At 51.8% G+C, this 18,131-nt stretch overlaps 1 long non-coding RNA gene across 1 annotated transcript; it reads right to left on the bottom strand.

Moving 5' to 3' along the window:
- Positions 1-1,910: 1,910 nt before the first annotated feature.
- On the bottom strand, positions 1,911-18,122 carry LOC142069791 (uncharacterized). Its single transcript, XR_012665763.1, has 6 exons — positions 15,297-18,122; positions 12,061-15,177; positions 8,822-11,941; positions 5,578-8,702; positions 2,733-5,458; positions 1,911-2,613 (listed from the first exon to the last, which is right to left on the bottom strand). It is a non-coding gene; the product is annotated as an uncharacterized LOC142069791 (long non-coding RNA).
- Positions 18,123-18,131: the final 9 nt, after the last annotated feature.

The following is an 18,131-nucleotide window of genomic DNA, read 5'->3' as shown; positions in this document are numbered from 1 at the left end:
TTGCACCTTCCAAGGTAGCCAGGTCGCATTTCACACCCACCCGCCCCTGCTGTGGGGGGGTACCCCGTGGGCAGGCCAAGGATGAATCGGGGCCTGGTTTTCAGCTTTTTGTTTAAATAATTGATTTTGAAGGGCTGGGCCCCGCTGCATCTGTGCATTAATCCAGCACCACCAAAAAGCAGCATTGATTTGCCCATCGCCCCCAGTGCAACACTTGACCCAGAACCCTGTTTGTTCTTCTCGGACTTGCTGCCCTCAGTTCTGTAGCCAGTTGGTGATATTATTGCACCGCCTAGGGTATCTGGCACGGACAGTAACCATCAGAGGGCACTGCTGACCTGGACACATTACGGGAGTGCAGGTGTTTGTCACATGTGATGTGGCCCAATGGGAATATTACTGCTAGAATTAAAGCTTTAGATCTATTTTCACGTATAATTATAAATCAATTGGAATATAAATATTGTACTTACATTTCAGTATAGTATATAGAGCAGTGTAAACAAGTCATTGTCTGTGAAATTTTAATTTGTAATGACTTCGCGACTGCTTTTTATGTAGCCTGTTGTAAAACTAGGCAAATATCTAGATGAGCTGATGTAACCCCTGGAAGACCTCTCCGTACCCCACAGGGTACATGTATCCCTGGCTGAGAACCATGAACTATACCATGAGATGATCAGACACCTCGTTGCCGACAAATCTAGCACTCATTTGTACTGCACAGTAGAATTGTGTCATGTTTTGTGGTTACACAGAACTCTAGGCACAGTCTCTTTGGAGTCAACAGGAGTTTTGCTGAAGTAAGGTCCGGAGGATGTAGACCAGGGTGTTCTATGCAGGAATAGCACCATTGCTGTATAGTGGAAGACAGGTATTGTTGTGACTGAAATGTTTAACATGATATTTTTGTAGTGCTTGCCACAATTCCCCATCCCCTCTGAGTGCCTCCTTGCAGCTGGGCACAACAATGTCAGGGTAACTGCCTCAGCTTCCCCTCTCAGGCTCCTTAAAGATTCCACCAGACAGTTTCTTGTGTCCACTATTACCCCTTCCCAGGGCTAGTTTATTATTCCGCATTACACACATAGTCCTTGGAAGCCCCAAACACAGTTTATCCCACACACAATGCATGTAGTCCATGAGAGTGCCAAACCACAGTTGAACAACACACCTCATATCCCAGCTCTGGCATATTCTGCCGCACCAAGGCTTTCTTTTGGGTCCCACCTGTTCTTTTGTCAGAAAATACACCACAGTCAAAGTCGTTCTGCAGCTTCTTCCTGGCTTTCAAGCCTTGGCCTGAAAAGGCCATCAGGATAGTCCCTCTGCTGGTGTCCTAGGGTACAGCTCCCCTGCAATAATAGACTCCCGCTGGCCCAGGTCCGCTGAGTCAGGCTCAAGCTGTGGGGTTATAAAATTGCAGTGTAGACATTCAGGCTGCAGCCTCAGTTTTGGAACTCCCCACTTGTGGGATGTCAGAAACTGGGCTCCAGCCCTGAGCCCAAACACTGCATTGCAATTTTATAACCCTAGAGCCCAAACCATGAAGCCTGAGTCAGCGACCTAGGCCAGCTATGGGTTTTGTACTGCAGTGCTGACATACCCCTACCCCTTGTCAGCCTCCCTGCTCTGGCCCTCCTTTTCAGTTCTTCATGAACACAGGCCCCAGAGCTGCTTCCCCAGAGCGTGGCCCTTGTTCTAGGACTCATAGCACTCCTATAGCTGTCCTTCCCCAACTGACCTCCCATCTTCTTCCAGGGACGCTCCCCTTTCTCACAGCAGTCTTTCACTCATTTATTAGCTTCAAGTGCCACCCCACTCTCTCAATCGAGTCAATATGAGACGCACCGGTGCTGGAACAGAGGTACTGGACCCACTTCATTGAAAGCAGTTAGCCACCGTGTGACAGTGCTATTTATTTCTTTCCTTTTTAAATTTAATTTATATCAGCCTCCCTCAAATAAATTAACAACTTCATTATACTGTTCTGTATTTGATAGTTACAGTTAGTTACAATTTGTGGCGTATTAAATATGCACAAGATAAAGAGAGGAACAAAACTAAAGGGACATATAATACCCTGCTTTCCAAAAGACGAAGGGAAAAATAAACGAAAAACACAAAGAAAGATGGTTCACATAAAAGATATTAAATCAACTACACTGTCTCTATAAAAACCAGAATCAAGCTCACAACTCCAGACTGAGTTGTAGGAAAATACCACATATGCACACAGGCAAATCGCAAGCCACATGATACACATAAGACCCCATTCCGCAATGTCCTCAGGACTCTGAAATTCAAATGAAGATTATAGAAGTGAAGGATGGTTATCACATTCGAGAGAAGCTAAGAACCGAATAGGATAAAGACCATGTGGAGGTTTCTGTATTTCCAATTGTCTTCTTCAATTTACATTTTGAGTTCCTCAACAGAGAAAGAGTGGATTAACTCGATGTGAACAAGTGTAAATGCTGAGCGCTCTTTCCATGCAGAGCCATGTGTGCAATGTGTGCGTGGTTTTTGACTGGCCTTTTCTTCTCTTCTCTTCTCTTTTCCTGCAGTTTCTTTGGTGCTTCTGTCGTCGTCTTCCTTTTGTCCTTTGAGTTGCTAGAAAGAGAGGGAAAGAGAGAGAGGTGAAGCGGGATAGGTGCGGGCTGAGTGGAGACCACGATTCCAAGGTCAATTCAAATTAAAAGGACAAGGTCCTCGCCCCTCCTTGAAATTACCCCAATTCCTGGGTTTCGGCACCAATCCGTAGCAGAAGGCAGGAGAGCTTGCAGCAGAACTCAGAGCCGGCTGGATGCAGAATACGCTGGGCTTTGACTTGGCTGAGAGCGTGAGGAGGCCACGGGCACAGGACAGCTACAAGGGCAAACCCTTAACTCTCTCAAGAGGCTGGTTTCTAGAACTACCTTTCAAAGGGGAGTGTAATCTGGGGAAAGACCTGCACCCTAGTTAGAGGGAGCTCACTTTGGACTTTGGTGATTTCTTGGCTTTTTTGAAGAAAGGGTTGAATTTTTCACGGCCTCCACCATCCCCTTACAGCCGCCCCTTCGCCACACCAGGTGACATGTGACCCGGACAGGAAATACATAGGACACAAATGAGATTTCACTTCAGAACCCAGAAAAGCCAAGTAGAAATCATTCGAGTGCAATTTACTGTGACCAGCAGAACGAGAACCTCAACCCTTCTTAAAGGGGGGTCACTCAGCCACAGGCACAAAGAGGCTCTCCTAGTTTACGAAGGAGAGGGATAAGACCTTACACCCTGGTTACAGGGCAGTCCTTTTGCCTGGCGTGTCAAAGTGACCTGTGGCTAACTAAGCATGGCGAAGGAGACCCAAACCCTCCTTACAGGGTGGTCCTTAAGCCAGGGACATTTCAATGAGCCAGAGCCTCAGAGCGCTGACGAGGAGAGACCTCCATTCCCTCAGTAGAGGGTGGTCTCTTTGCCCAGCAAGTGCCAGCGGCCCAAGACAAGCTCGAAAGGGGAGACCTGCACCCTCCTTACAGGGAGAGGTCAATGGCACAGGGCATTGTAAAGCCTGGGTCCTAAATAAGAGAGAGCCAGAGAGACCTCGACCCTTCTTAGAGGGGGGGTCACTCAGCCACAGGCAAGAAGAAAGGCTCTCCTAGTTTAAGAATGAGAGGGATAAGACCTTGCAGCCTGGTTACAGGGCAGTCCTTTTGCCCGGCGTGTCAAAGTGACCTGTGGCTACATAAGCATGGCGAAGGAGACCCAAACCCTCCTTACAGGGTGGTCCTTAAGCCAGGGGCATGACAGAGGGCCGTAGCCAAGCGGGCGGACAAGGAGAGACCTCCATTCCCTCGGTAGAGGGGGGTCTCTTTGCCCAGCAAGTGACTTTGGCATTCAGAGGGCCAATGCAGAGAGGAGAAAAGGGAAACAGACCTGATCCCTGAGTACAGGGCGGTCACCCTTTCTTTAGAAACATATTCCTCCTTTAAAGAAGCACGGGGTCGGGGGAAGTCCCCCATGTGAAAACATCTGGAAATGAACAGGTGAGGGAGGAATCCCGCTGAGTCTCCCATTACCATTAAATCCTCCATCCCTCGGCAACACCCTTCCCGACTTACCTTTCTCCCCCACCAAGAAAATTTCAACTTTGTGCCCCCTACCTTGACCAAAAAGGACACCCCTTACTTGGACACAGTCCTGTTAATAGGGTTAGGTGCACCCACGTGCAAGCTCTGAATACCACTCCATGTACCTACACCAGCTGAGCATCACCACATTTCCGAAAGGACAGCCACATCCCTCACTTCAAACATAGCCCTAGGAATAGCCTCGGTCTATCACCAAAGAAACAAAAGGCCTGGAATTCGGACACAACTTGCAGAGCTCTCCGACTCTATACGATTCACACTAGTCCGTCCAGCAATGTCTTTCTTGTGCCGAATAAAACAAGGGCTCAAAGCTGAGGTTGACTGGGCAGTGTAAATTGGGCAGGGCAAGAGGAAATGAGGAAGGATCGCCTGGAAGTGAGGCTCTGAAAGGAGCCCCCTTCCTCACCTGTTCAGTTCCAGACTTTGTGACATATGGATTTGGGGACGATTTCTTGGCTCTCTGGGAAAGAAGGGTCGAATTTTCCACGGCCTCCACCATCCCCTTACAGCCGCCCCTTCGCCACACCAGGTTACATGTGACCCGGAGAAGAAATACATGGGTCACAAACCAGATTTCACGTCAAAGCCCAAAAAAGCCAAACAGAAATCATTCTAGGGGAATTTACTGCGACTAACAGAACGAGAACCTCAACCCTTCTTAAAGGGGGATCACTCAGCCACAGGCACAAAGAGGCTCTCCTAGTTTACGAAGGAGAGGGATAAGACCTTACACCCCGGTTACAGGGCAGTCATTTTGCCGGGCATGTCAAGGGGACCTGTGGCTAAATAAGGCTGGCGAAGGAGACCCAAACCCTCCTTACAGGGTGGTCCTTAAGCCAGGGACATTTCAATGGGCCAGAGCCAAGAGCGCTGAAGAGGAGAGACCTCCGTTCCCTCAGTAGAGGGTGGTCTCTTTGCCCAGCAAGTGCCAGCGGCCCAAGACAAGCTGGAAAGGGGAGACCCGCACCCTTCTTACAGGGAGAGGTCAGTGGCACAGGGCATGTTAAAGGCGCGGTCCTAAAGAGCCGAAATCCACAGAGACCTCAACCCTTCTTAAAGGGCGGTCACTCAGCCGCAGGTGCGGAATGGGCCCAGAAAGCATTTCTCTTGGCAAGGAGTGGACCTTGATCCCCGTTTACAGAGAGGTCCTTTTCCCTGGCGCCTCAGGGGGCATTAAGCCTACGTGGACAAGTGTAAATGCCACCGGGAGGGCCACGTCTGCAATGTGTGCGTGGTTTTTGACTGGCCTTTTCTTCTCTTCTCTTCTCTTTTCCTGCAGTTTCTTTGGTGCTTCTGTCGTCGTCTTCCTTTTGTCCTTTGAGTTGCTAGAAAGAGAGGGAAAGAGAGAGAGGTGAAGCGGGATAGGTGCGGGCTGAGTGGAGACCACGATTCCAAGGTCAATTCAAATTAAATGGACAAGGTCCTCGCCCCTCCTTGAAATTACCCCAATTCCTGGGTTTCGGCACCAATCCGTAGCAGAAGGCAGGAGAGCTTGCAGCAGAACTCAGAGCCGGCTGGATGCAGAATACGCTGGGCTTTGACTTGGCTGAGAGCGTGAGGAGGCCACGGGCACAGGACAGCTACAAGGGCAAACCCTTAACTCTCTCAAGAGGCTGGTTTCTAGAACTACCTTTCAAAGGGGAGTGTAATCTGGGGAAAGACCTGCACCCTAGTTAGAGGGAGCTCACTTTGGACTTTGGTGATTTCTTGGCTTTTTTGAAGAAAGGGTTGAATTTTTCATGGCCTCCACCATCCCCTTACAGCCGCCCCTTCGCCACACCAGGTAACATGTGACCCGGACAGGAAATACATAGGACACAAATCAGATTTCACTTCAGAACCCAGAAAAGCCAAGTAGAAATCATTCGAGTGCAATTTACTGTGACCAGCAGAACGAGAACCTCAACCCTTCTTAAAGGGGGGTCACTCAGCCACAGGCACAAAGAGGCTCTCCTAGTTTACGAAGGAGAGGGATAAGACCTTACACCCTGGTTACAGGGCAGTCCTTTTGCCTGGCGTGTCAAAGTGACCTGTGGCTAACTAAGCATGGCGAAGGAGACCCAAACCCTCCTTACAGGGTGGTCCTTAAGCCAGGGACATTTCAATGGGCCAGAGCCTCAGAGCGCTGACGAGGAGAGACCTCCATTCCCTCAGTAGAGGGTGGTCTCTTTGCCCAGCAAGTGCCAGCGGCCCAAGACAAGCTCGAAAGGGGAGACCTGCACCCTCCTTACAGGGAGAGGTCAATGGCACAGGGCATTGTAAAGCCTGGGTCCTAAATAAGAGAGAGCCAGAGAGACCTCGACCCTTCTTAGAGGGGGGGTCACTCAGCCACAGGCAAGAAGAAAGGCTCTCCTAGTTTAAGAATGAGAGGGATAAGACCTTGCAGCCTGGTTACAGGGCAGTCCTTTTGCCCGGTGTGTCAAAGTGACCTGTGGCTGCATAAGCATGGCGAAGGAGACCCAAACCCTCCTTACAGGGTGGTCCTTAAGCCAGGGGCATGACAGAGGGCCGTAGCCAAGCGGGCGGACAAGGAGAGACCTCCATTCCCTCGGTAGAGGGGGGTCTCTTTGCCCAGCAAGTGACTTTGGCATTCAGAGGGCCAATGCAGAGAGGAGAAAAGGGAAACAGACCTGATCCCTGAGTACAGGGCGGTCACCCTTTCTTTAGAAACATATTCCTCCTTTAAAGAAGCACGGGGTCGGGGGAAGTCCCCAATGTGAAAACATCTGGAAATGAACAGGTGAGGGAGGAATCCCGCTGAGTCTCCCATTACCATTAAATCCTCCATCCCTCGGCAACACCCTTCCCAACTTACCTTTCTCCCCCACCAAGAAAATTTCAACTTTGTGCCCCCTAACCTTGACCAAAAAGGACACCCCTTACTTGGACACAGTCCTGTTAATAGGGTTAGGTGCACCCACGTGCAAGCTCTGAATACCACTCCACGTACCTACACCAGCTGAGCATCACCACATTTCCGAAAGGACAGCCACATCCCTCACTTCAAACATAGCCCTAGGAATAGCCTCGGTCTATCACCAAAGAAACAAAAGGCCTGGAATTCGGACACAACTTGCAGAGCTCTCCGACTCTGTACGATTCACACTAGTCCGTCCAGCAATGTCTTTCTTGTGCCGAATAAAACAAGGGCTCAAAGCTGAGGTTGACTGGGCAGTGTAAATTGGGCAGGGCAAGAGGAAATGAGGAAGGATCGCCTGGAAGTGAGGCTCTGAAAGGAGCCCCCTTCCTCACCTGTTCAGTTCCAGACTTTGTGACATATGGATTTGGGGACGATTTCTTGGCTCTCTGGGAAAGAAGGGTCGAATTTTCCACGGCCTCCACCATCCCCTTACAGCCGCCCCTTCGCCACACCAGGTTACATGTGACCCGGAGAAGAAATACATGGGTCACAAACCAGATTTCACGTCAAAGCCCAAAAAAGCCAAACAGAAATCATTCTAGGGGAATTTACTGCGACTAACAGAACGAGAACCTCAACCCTTCTTAAAGGGGGGTCACTCAGCCACAGGCACAAAGAGGCTCTCCTAGTTTACGAAGGAGAGGGATAAGACCTTACACCCTGGTTACAGGGCAGTCCTTTTGCCCGGCGTGTCAAAGTGACCTGTGGCTAACGAAGCATGGCGAAGGAGACCCAAACCCTCCTTACAGGGCGGTCCTTAAGCCAGGGACATTTCAATGGGCCAGAGCCAAGAGCGCTGAAGAGGAGAGACCTCCGTTCCCTCAGTAGAGGGTGGTCTCTTTGCCCAGCAAGTGCCAGCGGCCCAAGACAAGCTCGAAAGGGGAGACCTGCACCCTCCTTACAGGGAGAGGTCAATGGCACAGGGCATTGTAAAGCCTGGGTCCTAAATAAGAGAGAGCCAGAGAGACCTCGACCCTTCTTAGAGGGGGGGTCACTCAGCCACAGGCAAGAAGAAAGGCTCTCCTAGTTTAAGAATGAGAGGGATAAGACCTTGCAGCCTGGTTACAGGGCAGTCCTTTTGCCCGGCGTGTCAAAGTGACCTGTGGCTACATAAGCATGGCGAAGGAGACCCAAACCCTCCTTACAGGGTGGTCCTTAAGCCAGGGACATTTCAATGGGCCAGAGCCAAGAGCGCTGAAGAGGAGAGACCTCCGTTCCCTCAGTAGAGGGTGGTCTCTTTGCCCAGCAAGTGCCAGCGGCCCAAGACAAGCTCGAAAGGGGAGACCCGCACCCTTCTTACAGGGAGAGGTCAGTGGCACAGGGCATGTTAAAGGCGCGGTCCTAAAGAGCCGAAATCCACAGAGACCTCAACCCTTCTTAAAGGGCGGTCACTCAGCCGCAGGTGCGGAATGGGCCCAGAAAGCATTTCTCTTGGCAAGGAGTGGACCTTGATCCCCGTTTACAGAGAGGTCCTTTTCCCTGGCGCCTCAGGGGGCATTAAGCCTACGTGGACAAGTGTAAATGCCACCGGGAGGGCCACGTCTGCAATGTGTGCGTGGTTTTTGACTGGCCTTTTCTTCTCTTCTCTTCTCTTTTCCTGCAGTTTCTTTGGTGCTTCTGTCGTCGTCTTCCTTTTGTCCTTTGAGTTGCTAGAAAGAGAGGGAAAGAGAGAGAGGTGAAGCGGGATAGGTGCGGGCTGAGTGGAGACCACGATTCCAAGGTCAATTCAAATTAAATGGACAAGGTCCTCGCCCCTCCTTGAAATTACCCCAATTCCTGGGTTTCGGCACCAATCCGTAGCAGAAGGCAGGAGAGCTTGCAGCAGAACTCAGAGCCGGCTGGATGCAGAATACGCTGGGCTTTGACTTGGCTGAGAGCGTGAGGAGGCCACGGGCACAGGACAGCTACAAGGGCAAACCCTTAACTCTCTCAAGAGGCTGGTTTCTAGAACTACCTTTCAAAGGGGAGTGTAATCTGGGGAAAGACCTGCACCCTAGTTAGAGGGAGCTCACTTTGGACTTTGGTGATTTCTTGGCTTTTTTGAAGAAAGGGTTGAATTTTTCACGGCCTCCACCATCCCCTTACAGCCGCCCCTTCGCCACACCAGGTGACATGTGACCCGGACAGGAAATACATAGGACACAAATCAGATTTCACTTCAGAACCCAGAAAAGCCAAGTAGAAATCATTCGAGTGCAATTTACTGTGACCAGCAGAACGAGAACCTCAACCCTTCTTAAAGGGGGGTCACTCAGCCACAGGCACAAAGAGGCTCTCCTAGTTTACGAAGGAGAGGGATAAGACCTTACACCCTGGTTACAGGGCAGTCCTTTTGCCCGGCGTGTCAAAGTGACCTGTGGCTAACTAAGCATGGCGAAGGAGACCCAAACCCTCCTTACAGGGTGGTCCTTAAGCCAGGGACATTTCAATGGGCCAGAGCCTAAGAGCGCTGACGAGGAGAGACCTCCATTCCCTCAGTAGAGGGTGGTCTCTTTGCCCAGCAAGTGCCAGCGGCCCAAGACAAGCTCGAAAGGGGAGACCTGCACCCTCCTTACAGGGAGAGGTCAATGGCACAGGGCATTGTAAAGCCTGGGTCCTAAATAAGAGAGAGCCAGAGAGACCTCGACCCTTCTTAGAGGGGGGGTCACTCAGCCACAGGCAAGAAGAAAGGCTCTCCTAGTTTAAGAATGAGAGGGATAAGACCTTGCAGCCTGGTTACAGGGCAGTCCTTTTGCCCGGCGTGTCAAAGTGACCTGTGGCTACATAAGCATGGCGAAGGAGACCCAAACCCTCCTTACAGGGTGGTCCTTAAGCCAGGGGCATGACAGAGGGCCGTAGCCAAGCGGGCGGACAAGGAGAGACCTCCATTCCCTCGGTAGAGGGGGGTCTCTTTGCCCAGCAAGTGACTTTGGCATTCAGAGGGCCAATGCAGAGAGGAGAAAAGGGAAACAGACCTGATCCCTGAGTACAGGGCGGTCACCCTTTCTTTAGAAACATATTCCTCCTTTAAAGAAGCACGGGGTCGGGGGAAGTCCCCAATGTGAAAACATCTGGAAATGAACAGGTGAGGGAGGAATCCCGCTGAGTCTCCCATTACCATTAAATCCTCCATCCCTCGGCAACACCCTTCCCAACTTACCTTTCTCCCCCACCAAGAAAATTTCAACTTTGTGCCCCCTAACCTTGACCAAAAAGGACACCCCTTACTTGGACACAGTCCTGTTAATAGGGTTAGGTGCACCCACGTGCAAGCTCTGAATACCACTCCACGTACCTACACCAGCTGAGCATCACCACATTTCCGAAAGGACAGCCACATCCCTCACTTCAAACATAGCCCTAGGAATAGCCTCGGTCTATCACCAAAGAAACAAAAGGCCTGGAATTCGGACACAACTTGCAGAGCTCTCCGACTCTGTACGATTCACACTAGTCCGTCCAGCAATGTCTTTCTTGTGCCGAATAAAACAAGGGCTCAAAGCTGAGGTTGACTGGGCAGTGTAAATTGGGCAGGGCAAGAGGAAATGAGGAAGGATCGCCTGGAAGTGAGGCTCTGAAAGGAGCCCCCTTCCTCACCTGTTCAGTTCCAGACTTTGTGACATATGGATTTGGGGACGATTTCTTGGCTCTCTGGGAAAGAAGGGTCGAATTTTCCACGGCCTCCACCATCCCCTTACAGCCGCCCCTTCGCCACACCAGGTTACATGTGACCCGGAGAAGAAATACATGGGTCACAAACCAGATTTCACGTCAAAGCCCAAAAAAGCCAAACAGAAATCATTCTAGGGGAATTTACTGCGACTAACAGAACGAGAACCTCAACCCTTCTTAAAGGGGGGTCACTCAGCCACAGGCACAAAGAGGCTCTCCTAGTTTACGAAGGAGAGGGATAAGACCTTACACCCTGGTTACAGGGCAGTCCTTTTGCCCGGCGTGTCAAAGTGACCTGTGGCTAACGAAGCATGGCGAAGGAGACCCAAACCCTCCTTACAGGGCGGTCCTTAAGCCAGGGACATTTCAATGGGCCAGAGCCAAGAGCGCTGAAGAGGAGAGACCTCCGTTCCCTCAGTAGAGGGTGGTCTCTTTGCCCAGCAAGTGCCAGCGGCCCAAGACAAGCTCGAAAGGGGAGACCTGCACCCTCCTTACAGGGAGAGGTCAATGGCACAGGGCATTGTAAAGCCTGGGTCCTAAATAAGAGAGAGCCAGAGAGACCTCGACCCTTCTTAGAGGGGGGGTCACTCAGCCACAGGCAAGAAGAAAGGCTCTCCTAGTTTAAGAATGAGAGGGATAAGACCTTGCAGCCTGGTTACAGGGCAGTCCTTTTGCCCGGCGTGTCAAAGTGACCTGTGGCTACATAAGCATGGCGAAGGAGACCCAAACCCTCCTTACAGGGTGGTCCTTAAGCCAGGGACATTTCAATGGGCCAGAGCCAAGAGCGCTGAAGAGGAGAGACCTCCGTTCCCTCAGTAGAGGGTGGTCTCTTTGCCCAGCAAGTGCCAGCGGCCCAAGACAAGCTCGAAAGGGGAGACCCGCACCCTTCTTACAGGGAGAGGTCAGTGGCACAGGGCATGTTAAAGGCGCGGTCCTAAAGAGCCGAAATCCACAGAGACCTCAACCCTTCTTAAAGGGCGGTCACTCAGCCGCAGGTGCGGAATGGGCCCAGAAAGCATTTCTCTTGGCAAGGAGTGGACCTTGATCCCCGTTTACAGAGAGGTCCTTTTCCCTGGCGCCTCAGGGGGCATTAAGCCTACGTGGACAAGTGTAAATGCCACCGGGAGGGCCACGTCTGCAATGTGTGCGTGGTTTTTGACTGGCCTTTTCTTCTCTTCTCTTTTCCTGCAGTTTCTTTGGTGCTTCTGTCGTCGTCTTCCTTTTGTCCTTTGAGTTGCTAGAAAGAGAGGGAAAGAGAGAGAGGTGAAGCGGGATAGGTGCGGGCTGAGTGGAGACCACGATTCCAAGGTCAATTCAAATTAAATGGACAAGGTCCTCGCCCCTCCTTGAAATTACCCCAATTCCTGGGTTTCGGCACCAATCCGTAGCAGAAGGCAGGAGAGCTTGCAGCAGAACTCAGAGCCGGCTGGATGCAGAATACGCTGGGCTTTGACTTGGCTGAGAGCGTGAGGAGGCCACGGGCACAGGACAGCTACAAGGGCAAACCCTTAACTCTCTCAAGAGGCTGGTTTCTAGAACTACCTTTCAAAGGGGAGTGTAATCTGGGGAAAGACCTGCACCCTAGTTAGAGGGAGCTCACTTTGGACTTTGGTGATTTCTTGGCTTTTTTGAAGAAAGGGTTGAATTTTTCACGGCCTCCACCATCCCCTTACAGCCGCCCCTTCGCCACACCAGGTGACATGTGACCCGGACAGGAAATACATAGGACACAAATCAGATTTCACTTCAGAACCCAGAAAAGCCAAGTAGAAATCATTCGAGTGCAATTTACTGTGACCAGCAGAACGAGAACCTCAACCCTTCTTAAAGGGGGGTCACTCAGCTACAGGCACAAAGAGGCTCTCCTAGTTTACGAAGGAGAGGGATAAGACCTTACACCCTGGTTACAGGGCAGTCCTTTTGCCCGGCGTGTCAAAGTGACCTGTGGCTAACTAAGCATGGCGAAGGAGACCCAAACCCTCCTTACAGGGTGGTCCTTAAGCCAGGGACATTTCAATGGGCCAGAGCCTAAGAGCGCTGACGAGGAGAGACCTCCATTCCCTCAGTAGAGGGTGGTCTCTTTGCCCAGCAAGTGCCAGCGGCCCAAGACAAGCTCGAAAGGGGAGACCTGCACCCTCCTTACAGGGAGAGGTCAATGGCACAGGGCATTGTAAAGCCTGGGTCCTAAATAAGAGAGAGCCAGAGAGACCTCGACCCTTCTTAGAGGGGGGGTCACTCAGCCACAGGCAAGAAGAAAGGCTCTCCTAGTTTAAGAATGAGAGGGATAAGACCTTGCAGCCTGGTTACAGGGCAGTCCTTTTGCCCGGCGTGTCAAAGTGACCTGTGGCTACATAAGCATGGCGAAGGAGACCCAAACCCTCCTTACAGGGTGGTCCTTAAGCCAGGGGCATGACAGAGGGCCGTAGCCAAGCGGGCGGACAAGGAGAGACCTCCATTCCCTCGGTAGAGGGGGGTCTCTTTGCCCAGCAAGTGACTTTGGCATTCAGAGGGCCAATGCAGAGAGGAGAAAAGGGAAACAGACCTGATCCCTGAGTACAGGGCGGTCACCCTTTCTTTAGAAACATATTCCTCCTTTAAAGAAGCACGGGGTCGGGGGAAGTCCCCCATGTGAAAACATCTGGAAATGAACAGGTGAGGGAGGAATCCCGCTGAATCTCCCATTACCATTAAATCCTCCATCCCTCGGCAACACCCTTCCCGACTTACCTTTCTCCCCCACCAAGAAAATTTCAACTTTGTGCCCCCTAACCTTGACCAAAAAGGACACCCCTTACTTGGACACAGTCCTGTTAATAGGGTTAGGTGCACCCACGTGCAAGCTCTGAATACCACTCCACGTACCTACACCAGCTGAGCATCACCACATTTCCGAAAGGACAGCCACATCCCTCACTTCAAACATAGCCCTAGGAATAGCCTCGGTCTATCACCAAAGAAACAAAAGGCCTGGAATTCGGACACAACTTGCAGAGCTCTCCGACTCTATACGATTCACACTAGTCCGTCCAGCAATGTCTTTCTTGTGCCGAATAAAACAAGGGCTCAAAGCTGAGGTTGACTGGGCAGTGTAAATTGGGCAGGGCAAGAGGAAATGAGGAAGGATCGCCTGGAAGTGAGGCTCTGAAAGGAGCCCCCTTCCTCACCTGTTCAGTTCCAGACTTTGTGACATATGGATTTGGGGACGATTTCTTGGCTCTCTGGGAAAGAAGGGTCGAATTTTCCACGGCCTCCACCATCCCCTTACAGCCGCCCCTTCGCCACACCAGGTTACATGTGACCCGGAGAAGAAATACATGGGTCACAAACCAGATTTCACGTCAAAGCCCAAAAAAGCCAAACAGAAATCATTCTAGGGGAATTTACTGCGACTAACAGAACGAGAACCTCAACCCTTCTTAAAGGGGGGTCACTCAGCCACAGGCACAAAGAGGCTCTCCTAGTTTACGAAGGAGAGGGATAAGACCTTACACCCTGGTTACAGGGCAGTCCTTTTGCCCGGCGTGTCAAAGTGACCTGTGGCTAACGAAGCATGGCGAAGGAGACCCAAACCCTCCTTACAGGGCGGTCCTTAAGCCAGGGACATTTCAATGGGCCAGAGCCAAGAGCGCTGAAGAGGAGAGACCTCCGTTCCCTCAGTAGAGGGTGGTCTCTTTGCCCAGCAAGTGCCAGCGGCCCAAGACAAGCTCGAAAGGGGAGACCCGCACCCTTCTTACAGGGAGAGGTCAGTGGCACAGGGCATGTTAAAGGCGCGGTCCTAAAGAGCTGAAATCCACCGAGACCTCGACCCTTCTTAGAGGGGGGGTCACTCAGCCACAGGCACAAAGAGGCTCTCCTGTTTACGAACGAGAGGGATAAGACCTTACACCCCGGTTACAGGGCAGTCATTTTGCCGGGCATGTCAAGGAGACCTGTGGCTAAATAAGGCTGGCGAAGGAGACCCAAACCCTCCTTACAGGGTGGTCCTTAAGCCAGGGACATTTCAATGGGCCAGAGCCAAGAGCGCTGAAGAGGAGAGACCTCCGTTCCCTCAGTAGAGGGTGGTCTCTTTGCCCAGCAAGTGCCAGCGGCCCAAGACAAGCTCGAAAGGGGAGACCCGCACCCTTCTTACAGGGAGAGGTCAGTGGCACAGGGCATGTTAAAGGCGCGGTCCTAAAGAGCCGAAATCCACAGAGACCTCAACCCTTCTTAAAGGGCGGTCACTCAGCCGCAGGTGCGGAATGGGCCCAGAAAGCATTTCTCTTGGCAAGGAGTGGACCTTGATCCCCGTTTACAGAGAGGTCCTTTTCCCTGGCGCCTCAGGGGGCATTAAGCCTACGTGGACAAGTGTAAATGCCACCGGGAGGGCCACGTCTGCAATGTGTGCGTGGTTTTTGACTGGCCTTTTCTTCTCTTCTCTTTTCCTGCAGTTTCTTTGGTGCTTCTGTCGTCGTCTTCCTTTTGTCCTTTGAGTTGCTAGAAAGAGAGGGAAAGAGAGAGAGGTGAAGCGGGATAGGTGCGGGCTGAGTGGAGACCACGATTCCAAGGTCAATTCAAATTAAATGGACAAGGTCCTCGCCCCTCCTTGAAATTACCCCAATTCCTGGGTTTCGGCACCACTCCGTAGCAGAAGGCAGGAGAGCTTGCAGCAGAACTCAGAGCCGGCTGGATGCAGAATACGCTGGGCTTTGACTTGGCTGAGAGCGTGAGGAGGCCACGGGCACAGGACAGCTACAAGGGCAAACCCTTAACTCTCTCAAGAGGCTGGTTTCTAGAACTACCTTTCAAAGGGGAGTGTAATCTGGGGAAAGACCTGCACCCTAGTTAGAGGGAGCTCACTTTGGACTTTGGTGATTTCTTGGCTTTTTTGAAGAAAGGGTTGAATTTTTCACGGCCTCCACCATCCCCTTACAGCCGCCCCTTCGCCACACCAGGTGACATGTGACCCGGACAGGAAATACATAGGACACAAATCAGATTTCACTTCAGAACCCAGAAAAGCCAAGTAGAAATCATTCGAGTGCAATTTACTGTGACCAGCAGAACGAGAACCTCAACCCTTCTTAAAGGGGGGTCACTCAGCCACAGGCACAAAGAGGCTCTCCTAGTTTACGAAGGAGAGGGATAAGACCTTACACCCTGGTTACAGGGCAGTCCTTTTGCCTGGCGTGTCAAAGTGACCTGTGGCTAACTAAGCATGGCGAAGGAGACCCAAACCCTCCTTACAGGGTGGTCCTTAAGCCAGGGACATTTCAATGGGCCAGAGCCTAAGAGCGCTGACGAGGAGAGACCTCCATTCCCTCAGTAGAGGGTGGTCTCTTTGCCCAGCAAGTGCCAGCGGCCCAAGACAAGCTCGAAAGGGGAGACCTGCACCCTCCTTACAGGGAGAGGTCAATGGCACAGGGCATTGTAAAGCCTGGGTCCTAAATAAGAGAGAGCCAGAGAGACCTCGACCCTTCTTAGAGGGGGGGTCACTCAGCCACAGGCAAGAAGAAAGGCTCTCCTAGTTTAAGAATGAGAGGGATAAGACCTTGCAGCCTGGTTACAGGGCAGTCCTTTTGCCCGGCGTGTCAAAGTGACCTGTGGCTACATAAGCATGGCGAAGGAGACCCAAACCCTCCTTACAGGGTGGTCCTTAAGCCAGGGGCATGACAGAGGGCCGTAGCCAAGCGGGCGGACAAGGAGAGACCTCCATTCCCTCGGTAGAGGGGGGTCTCTTTGCCCAGCAAGTGACTTTGGCATTCAGAGGGCCAATGCAGAGAGGAGAAAAGGGAAACAGACCTGATCCCTGAGTACAGGGCGGTCACCCTTTCTTTAGAAACATATTCCTCCTTTAAAGAAGCACGGGGTCGGGGGAAGTCCCCCATGTGAAAACATCTGGAAATGAACAGGTGAGGGAGGAATCCCGCTGAGTCTCCCATTACCATTAAATCCTCCATCCCTCGGCAACACCCTTCCCGACTTACCTTTCTCCCCCACCAAGAAAATTTCAACTTTGTGCCCCCTAACCTTGACCAAAAAGGACACCCCTTACTTGGACACAGTCCTGTTAATAGGGTTAGGTGCACCCACGTGCAAGCTCTGAATACCACTCCACGTACCTACACCAGCTGAGCATCACCACATTTCCGAAAGGACAGCCACATCCCTCACTTCAAACATAGCCCTAGGAATAGCCTCGGTCTATCACCAAAGAAACAAAAGGCCTGGAATTCGGACACAACTTGCAGAGCTCTCCGACTCTATACGATTCACACTAGTCCGTCCAGCAATGTCTTTCTTGTGCCGAATAAAACAAGGGCTCAAAGCTGAGGTTGACTGGGCAGTGTAAATTGGGCAGGGCAAGAGGAAATGAGGAAGGATCGCCTGGAAGTGAGGCTCTGAAAGGAGCCCCCTTCCTCACCTGTTCAGTTCCAGACTTTGTGACATATGGATTTGGGGACGATTTCTTGGCTCTCTGGGAAAGAAGGGTCGAATTTTCCACGGCCTCCACCATCCCCTTACAGCCGCCCCTTCGCCACACCAGGTTACATGTGACCCGGAGAAGAAATACATGGGTCACAAACCAGATTTCACGTCAAAGCCCAAAAAAGCCAAACAGAAATCATTCTAGGGGAATTTACTGCGACTAACAGAACGAGAACCTCAACCCTTCTTAAAGGGGGGTCACTCAGCCACAGGCACAAAGAGGCTCTCCTAGTTTACGAAGGAGAGGGATAAGACCTTACACCCTGGTTACAGGGCAGTCCTTTTGCCCGGCGTGTCAAAGTGACCTGTGGCTAACGAAGCATGGCGAAGGAGACCCAAACCCTCCTTACAGGGCGGTCCTTAAGCCAGGGACATTTCAATGGGCCAGAGCCAAGAGCGCTGAAGAGGAGAGACCTCCGTTCCCTCAGTAGAGGGTGGTCTCTTTGCCCAGCAAGTGCCAGCGGCCCAAGACAAGCTCGAAAGGGGAGACCCGCACCCTTCTTACAGGGGGAGGTCAGTGGCACAGGGCCTGTTAAAGGCGCAGTCCTAAAGAGCTGAAATCCACCGAGACCTCGACCCTTCTTAGAGGGGGGGTCACTCAGCCACAGGCACAAAGAGGCTCTCCTGTTTACGAAGGAGAGGGATAAGACCTTACACCCCGGTTACAGGGCAGTCATTTTGCCGGGCATGTCAAGGGGACCTGTGGCTAAATAAGGCTGGCGAAGGAGACCCAAACCCTCCTTACAGGGTGGTCCTTAAGCCAGGGACATTTCAATGGGCCAGAGCCAAGAGCGCTGAAGAGGAGAGACCTCCGTTCCCTCAGTAGAGGGTGGTCTCTTTGCCCAGCAAGTGCCAGCGGCCCAAGACAAGCTCGAAAGGGGAGACCCGCACCCTTCTTACAGGGAGAGGTCAGTGGCACAGGGCATGTTAAAGGCGCGGTCCTAAAGAGCCGAAATCCAGAG

This window comes from Caretta caretta, chromosome 22, assembly GCF_965140235.1.
Source record: "Caretta caretta isolate rCarCar2 chromosome 22, rCarCar1.hap1, whole genome shotgun sequence".
NCBI lineage: Eukaryota > Metazoa > Chordata > Testudines > Cheloniidae > Caretta > Caretta caretta.
This window is presented reverse-complemented; position numbering and strand designations above follow the sequence as displayed.